The sequence below is a fragment of the Sinocyclocheilus anshuiensis genome, unplaced genomic scaffold, assembly GCF_001515605.1.
Source record: "Sinocyclocheilus anshuiensis isolate Anshui unplaced genomic scaffold, SAMN03320099.WGS_v1.1 scaffold85, whole genome shotgun sequence".
In the NCBI taxonomy this organism is placed as follows: domain Eukaryota; kingdom Metazoa; phylum Chordata; class Actinopteri; order Cypriniformes; family Cyprinidae; genus Sinocyclocheilus; species Sinocyclocheilus anshuiensis.
In genome coordinates, this window is record NW_015536800.1 from 3656265 (window position 1) to 3664571 (window position 8307).

General features: G+C 35.4%; 1 protein-coding gene across 1 annotated transcript in view; it reads left to right on the top strand.

Annotated features, from left to right (window-relative positions):
• Positions 1–3124: 3124 nt before the first annotated feature.
• LOC107656592 (zeta-sarcoglycan-like) overlaps positions 3125–8307 on the top strand; it is a 269237-nt gene continuing 264054 nt past the window's right edge. Inside the window, exon 1 of the mRNA XM_016444488.1 lies at positions 3125–3169. The gene's annotated coding sequence lies outside the window, so the exon portion shown is untranslated. The remainder of the gene's footprint in view (positions 3170–8307) is intronic.

Genomic DNA, 8307 nt, shown 5'->3' on the forward strand with positions numbered 1-8307 from the left:
ATGCAATGTGAAAAAAGGAGTCCAGTGGGTTTAAGGACGGGTGTGCAATCAAACTTAGTTTTCAACTGATCAGAGTCAGTGTTTTTCCCCATTAGTGGGTATTTTTCAGTTACTTTTTTTTCAGGTTACATCGTTATGCCACTAGGTGGAGACATGTGACCATCTTGACGAGTGAGTCATTAAATCATTCGTTTAACCAATTCATTAAAAATGAAACTGCTGTCCGTTACTTAGAAATGCACAACCAATTTACAGTGCTTTTCTTTGGAAATATTTTCATTGACGGAGCAAAAACAGACATATAAATTGTAATATTGTGATCTAAATTCATATTGTGTAATACTGTGATCCAAGTAACTTCTTGGTTATTGAACTGTTTTAGAAATAGCACAATCACACTGTTTTTTTTTTAGGAACTATAGCACTTTTTTATTTTTATTTCTTAAATATCAGCTCTCTCAATGCAACCAAATCTTCTTAAAGATGTTTTTTCAGGTTTGTTCATCCCTTTTTATTTTTTAAACCTTTCTCTCATGGAAGGCTGAGGCTCCAACATTACAGACATAGCTTTTATTTAATCGACAGATTACATTATAGACAGTGAGGGCCATTCACAAAGAACACGTTTTTCTTTATTTAAAAAAGCAAGACGCAAGAAATGAAATTGGAAAGAAACACAAGGTCTTCAAGATGCATTTTCTTGACCTTTGAAGTTGAACTTTAACTTGAGCATAGAAAAACAATTGAAAAGCAACGCAGTGGAATGCAAAAATGTTTTCTGTGTGAACGGCCCCTAATAATTTTTTTTTCTCAAAAAATGTAAATCTATTAATTTAATTTGAGTGGCGTGTTTTTATGACATTGTGCCATGTGCGAGAAGCTGCAGAAGACGCAAGATGCAAACACAATGGTCAAAGACGGCCATCTACCGCGTGTTTACATAGAAAAACAATGTAAAGCAGTAGAATGGAAAAATGGCATCATGTGTGAATGGCCCCTAACCCTGTTTTTGCATTTCTACATTTCCAGGGAACCAAAACCATGGTTTTGCACCATATTCTTCTGTTGAGATACAGAAATGCTATAGCTGTCATTCATCTACAGCCTGCTGTCATCTCTTCCCCTCTCGCAGAGTGTCTCTTCTGTCTCTCTTTCCTTTGTATTTATGGACAATTTAATACTATTCCTTGGCTGTTTTGAATCCATCTCGTCCTTTATCACACCCACTGTTTTACCCCTGCTGATACTCACCACATTGTTTGAGTTTTAATGGTACATCAATTTCTTTTGATCGAACAATCAAGCTCTTATTGGAGAACAGGGTTCCCTAACACCCCCTATTGGACGAGCGAGACCACACTAATGTAGATCCCCATTGGAGGTCTTTACCCCAACTCCGACTCTTATTGGTGCATAACCTCCTCTGCTACATGGCAGTGCAAGTATGGATTAGAGTGCTCTTTGGTACTATTCCCTCTGTGATCTGCCTGCATTCTAATTACCATTCCGGTCTGGCAGTGAAAGCACTGACCTCAACTTAAGCAGCGAAATAGAATCTGCACAGCGTTGCTCGATGGCCCCTTGTAACTACAGCCCACAGTTCTCTCCAGCACTCTTTTTCTGTCTCTCTCATAATCTCGTCCTCACCTCTTTTGTTATCATCTGCATTGTGCATTCCTTCTTTCTTTCCAGCAGTTGCCTCATTTCCACTCTCCATACGCCCCACTATCACTTTCAACCTTTCTGTGTCTCTCTCTCCCCCTACACTTGTCTAAGTCTTCCAATTCCCTCCTACAGAAAAGCATTATTGTGTGCTCTCTCTATTAAAATAGGGAATGTGAGCAAGAGACACAGAGCTGGTCAGAGTTAGAGAGAGCAAAGGCAGGAAGCAGCAGAAAAGAACAGCATACTCCCCCATTCTCCTCTCTAGCAGTGACAGGAAGATGAGTGGCCTTGTCGAGAAAATAAAGGTGGATAAGAAGCACTGTTGATCACCCTTGCTCCCTTCGCCCTCTCAGTCTCCCTCACGACCCTGACTTGGTGAGCTATCACGGTCTCAACCTTTGCTTGCTGAGGAGGTGCAGTGCTAACAAACAGAAACAAACACAGTACGCTCAAGGCAGGTCAAACGGAGAAGGCTGCTGTTCCCAAATGCTTAGGAAACCTTGGCCTCAGCAGTATTATGAGGAACTTGTTAAATCAGATTTTTTTTTGTTTATCCTTCTTGTTTATCTTTTACTGGAGAATATGATTAAAGATCAGTACATTGTAAGGCTTTTCAGTTGTTCAATATACATATATTTCAGAAAACGCAGTTATCATACTTAGTTTTAATCCAGTTTATTGTCATTTTTTTAAAGTTATGTTTTGTAATAACCATACATGGATAATTCTAAAAATGCAGTTTTGACTTACAAAAATTATTGTAAAGTTAAATTTATTAGGGTTGTTATTTATTTATTTTTTGATTTCTGAAAATGCATTTTTTTGCTCTTCTTTCTTTCTTTCTTTCTTTCTTTCTTTCTTTCTTTCTTTCTCAAGATTTAATTTTAAAGGCTTTCTTGTGTTTTCAAATAAGCATACACAAATATTTATGAAAATATAATTTTCACTTTTCATATCTTTCTTTTTAAAATGCTAATTGTTGTAGTTTTTAAGTTGTAATTTATTAGGATTTTTTTTTTTTTCAAAATAAACATACATGTATATTTAAAAAAACAACAACAACATTTGTTGTTGTTGTTGTGTTTAAATCATCATAGTGTAGTGTTTAAGTTTCTTTCTTTCTTTCTTTCTTTCTTTCTTTCTCAAGATTTAATTTTAAAGGCTTTCTTGTGTTTTCAAATAAGCATACACAAATATTTATGAAAATATAATTTTCACTTTTCATATCTTTCTTTTTAAAATGCTAATTGTTGTAGTTTTTAAGTTGTAATTTATTAGGATTTTTTTTTTTTTCAAAATAAACATACATGTATATTTAAAAAAACAACAACAACATTTGTTGTTGTTGTTGTGTTTAAATCATCATAGTGTAGTGTTTAAGGTTTACTTACTTATGTATTAGGCTTTAAAATACTGACATTGCCAGGCCATTAGTTGGCAACCTTGAGCTGTTTAGCTTTCATGGCCAAAACCACAGAAGTGCATAGGGTATACCAGTAAGCAGGTGAGTTGGACTGAATATATATAAATATTGGATTGAATATTACATTTAGTCTCAAGCAGACTTTGCTTATGTGTGATAGCATATGATTTTGTTTCTCTCCTTAAAATGGCCAGTTATTTGATTTTTACCTTTGCTGTGTTTCTTGAATCTTGAGGTCTATGTGTGGTGTTTTAAGGTATTTCATTAATGTTTTTTGACTAATAGGTTTTTATGTGAGCAGTTCTTAAGTAATGACAATAGTTTAAGAGAACTAAATAGTGTTCTTATTACATTTCACACATTTGGCATACTTTTTTTCAGATCAACAGTGCATTCAAGGTTTAGCTACATTTCATTATTTCCTGCTTTCCATGAGAATCAAACCTACGACACTGGTTTTGCATGCACTGTGCTCTGCAAATTTCACTTTGTTCTGAGCTGAATTGGTATTTTCAACGTTTTTTGAGCACTGTTCCAAATTAATTTTAAAAACTTGCACTTTTGGATTCTGAGCTCATCTGTCTGTCTGTAGACAATATTTATTATCAGTAAGATACTAAATAAATGTGGTCTCCTTGAACAGTAAGCCACATTGAGCCTTTTCTTTTTAATGGTTTTCTATAGAAAATGCTTTTTATAATCTTTTAAATTTGCTTTTAAATTATGGGCTCATCAGTTTGTCTGTAAACATTACACTATTTATTGTCAATAAAGAGCAAAATGTAGTCTTCCAAAGCCACTATCTCAGTAGATTAAGCCCTGTTAAGCTTTCTTAAAATGGGCTTCTATGAGGAAGAATAAAAATATTGTCTTTCCTCTTGGATTGCGGTGTTGAAAATGTTCTCTCTGGTGTAATTCTGAAAGTTTACTGTAAAGAATAGTTATTTTGTTTTAAAAAATAATCTTACCATTGATAATAACCAGTCACCATTAAAAAACAGCGTTTTATTCTGGAACAGTTGAAAGGGATTTTGTTTTTGGTTTCGCACCATTTGTGTTTTACTTCCTAAGATGTATTTATTTTAAATGGGCAAGTGCCAAAGAAAATCATTTGGAAAACTAAAAACAAAGCTATTGCAATGATTGACTTCATTTTTTACGCTGTTGGTTTTTGTCTATATTTCATTCTCACAGGCTGGATTTTATTTGTTTATCGGTCGGTTTGCTAGTAGAGTGGCTCAGCCATCATCTGATAAAGCAGGGATCAGCTTTAGAGACTTAAGGAGTTTGTATTTCTGAACAAAAATAACCTCTGTGCTGCTTTTTGATGACATTATGTATGTGAGTGGATATCTTGATGCAACTCGCTTAAGTGAGGATTTGGTAGAATCGATCCATAAGCCTTTCTGGTGGTAATACCAGCCAGTGAGTGACTTACTAACAGCCCTCAGACAACGGAGAAGACAAATGCAACTGATTGTTTGATTGCACGGAGAAGACTGAAATAAGTGGTAAAAGAGAGTTTTTGCCTAATCAGCGGTGATATTTGTGAATTTATTTTATTTTTTGTTTTTGCTATGTTGTTGAATAGGCTCACTCACCATAAAATGTAATTATTTCAAAATACCGGTCCACATGAGTGTGTCAAATATGTTCTGATTGGATGTTATTGTGCTGCATTACACTGCATTTTCACTTTTTTTGTGTGGACAGACAAATTACTTTTCTTTGGAAACTTAGGTTAGGACACAGTGTCTCCTTTAGAGTTGTAGACATGATGTCAGTAATGTCACAGACTGTGCTCAGATTTCCTAAGATACCCACAACTCAACAGTTAGGCACAAACATATTTCTCATCACACTGTTGTAGAAGTTTTTTTTGCTAACCATGGCTGCATTTATGTGGTTACAAATACAGTAAAAACAATGATATTATGAAATATGATTAAATTTCAAAATATTTTAAAATGTCATTTATTCCTGTGAGGGAAAAGATGAATTTTCAGCAGTCATTACTCCAGTCTTCATTCTCACATAACCATTAGGAAATCATTCTAATATGCTGATTTGGTGCTTAAGCATTTCTTATTATTATCATTGTTGAAAACAGCTGTGCTATTTAATATTTTTGAGGAAACAGTGATACAAATTTTTTTCAGCATTCTTTGAACAGAAATTTAGAAATAATTAAAAAAAAAAGTTTTTGGAAGTTGTAAATAAAATGATTAAAAAATGTTGGAGTATGTTTCACATGAAAAGTCCTTCTAATTCAGAATGTAATGTTTAATTCAATGTGCTACTTTAGGTTTCTTTGTAATTATTATTTTTTTTTTCAGTGCAGTTGAAACTGAATTATTTTGTAATTTAATGCATCCTTGCCAAACAGAAATGTTAATTTCTTTTTTAAAAAGTAATGTATTTATTGAGTATATTCCTAAAACATCTTCTGGTCCATCAGTAATGAAATTCAACTAATGTCTGGTGCAATGCAGAAAAGAAGCTCATCTGCAACCAATCACAACATTTGAAGGGAATTTCAGTCATGCTCTTCCTTACTGACCTCATTTATGTCACTTTTACAGTTGCAGTAGAGTGAGTACTGGAGGAAGGAGTCTTTGGTACAAGTTTCTGTTTTTGGATGACTAAATTCATGACATCGTGTTACAATAAAAAGCTTGTCATTATTTTTCTCCTCAGCTACCTCACAAGTAAGCAAGGCTTGTTGAAGGGCTATTGCCTAATTCTTTTTCTCTCTCTCTCGTCGTACCCTACCTCAATCATTTTAAGAGACCGAGAGGTCCTCCTCTGTCTGAAACAATTATTGAATTGCCGCCTCTTGAGAAGCGTCCAACACTAGGAGGTATAAATCTGAAACAATCTGGGCCATTACAAGATTATACTCAAACCTAATGTATTGTGACCCTACAAGCACTCTCTCTCCCCCCCACACACATACACACAAATGCACAGAGCTGCTATGAATTAGTAGCAAGGCAGAAATCAAGGCATATACAAACCTTTGTTGAGTTGCTGTGGTTTAATCTACTGTCAGAAGCTTGAGAGGAAGCGATGAGAACGAGTTGGTGTGGTTGAGTGTTTGAGTGTTTGTGTGGCTCAAAGAAGATTTAAACTAGAAGCTTGGGCTGTCTTCTCAAGGAGCCAATTACTGTTTAGTAGCATCTGCATTGCTTTCTTTGTGCACATATGTGGGTTGGAGTGTATATATTGTGTGTGATTTCTTCAAAACATTAGCCTTTTTCCAAAACCTTTGCTAACACTACACTTTCAAAACATCATATTAAAGGGGTCCTATTATGCTCTTTTACAAAGTCTTGATTTTGTTTTGGGGGTGTACTAGAACAGGCTTTCATACTAGGTTGTTCGAAAAACACATTATTTTTCACATATTTTACATTTTTACAACACCTCTCTCCCCAGTCTGGCACGAACGGCTCGAATACTTCCTGTATCAAATGAAGGCCCGCCTTATGAAATACAAAATGTGCTGTGATTGGTTAGCTGGGCCAGTGTGTGCTGTGATTGGTTAGCTGGGCCAGTGTGTGCTGTGATTGGCACCACTCGGTGCCTGGTCGGGAAATGTCATGCCCCTTACCATAGCCGCCTGCGAGCTTCAGTGTAAATATTGCGTCAAAATCAAATCAATTTGAGCACGATTTTAAACCCGGATGATTGTAATCACTCTAAGTTTGTCTGCCTTGGGAAAGCTAGCGTGTCTCCGACATAGTGATGATATCGTTGCCTTCTCTAGTGCAGCTCAACCAGGTCTCGTCCCATTCGTCGATATTTGTGATATCACAAATCCCGGAAAATATGCGTTGTAGTCCAAACGAGTCGTTCGTTGTAGTTTTTGAAAAGTGATTTCTGTTAAATAAAATATCTCCTTTTGAATTGGACTTTGAGCTTTTGTAACTTTGCAGATCTTTTTTATGCTCAAACAGCAACATTACAGATTAACTAAAGTTGAAAAAGTCAAAAAGCATAATAGGACCCCTTTAACTTTATTGGGACCTGGATTTTGAACACTATACCAAACAACAACTCTGTCCACCACAAATATAGCACTCTTTATGCAAACTCGCAATGAATTCCAGTAGAGTTAGCATGTTGCTAAGCTAACAGTACAAGACGTCTCACAGTAAACCGTTATTAAATACCATGTTAATTAGATGTTGTAATCATCCCGTTTGCTGTCTCTGTCCACCATTTTATTTCATCACAGTGTAGTTCAGTCTTAAGTTGTGGTCACATTTACCGTCCCTTAAGAAAATTAACCATGGTTTTATTATGGTAAAAGTGTAGTAACCAGGTTTTTTGGCATACTTATTACCATTTGTATTACTACAAATACGTTGGTTAAACTGTAGTGTAGCAAAACCGTGGTTAACTACCATGGTTTAACTATAGTAACCATGTATTTTTTTTGTAGTAAAACCATGGTTCATTTTCACAAGGGGTTGTTTGCAGATGAAATCCAGTTAGTTCAGTAGAAATCCAAGCAATTGGGAATTTCACATGAAGGTGAAAGGTTCTCACGTGCAGTTTTCGCTACGGGTTCAAGTTGGTCATGTGAATTTGTGCAGCAGATCAACAGAATGCTGCTTGATATGAAAGTGACTTCTGTGTGAGTTGTGCCTTTTTTGTTGCGAAATTTCACTAAAATTTTGCTAATGTGTCCACACCTTTAGAATCCAGCCAAAATGTGCTATTTTCTACAGTAGTATAATTTATTAAAAATACCATCTACATTTTGACACAGAGATTATTTCTAAAAGAGATTATTTCTAAAAATGTTGTTTAGGTAGGCAGCTCACTTCGGAACAGGTCCTGTTTTCGATAAAAAAAAAAAAAAAATAATAAAGTTGATATATTAGGTGTTCTCTTGCTCTGTTTTTCCATATGTACGGTAAATGTAAAGCTAATTGGGCCATTATGGCATTTTTAAAAAAAAATCTTTAAATAGTTTAAAGGGTTAGTTCACCCAGAAATTCACTTAGTTCACGGAAAGAAAACAAAAATAACGACTTTATTCCACATTTTCGTCTCTACTGCGTCACTTGTGGACGCGCGTTCATGACAGTATCATGATGCGAGCGTTTGGCGGCGCTGACCCAGATCCAGCGTAATTAGGGCTGCACGATTAATTGAATGCGATTGTCATGCGCATTTTGATAGTAATGCCAGTTCTGTAATCAGCAGGA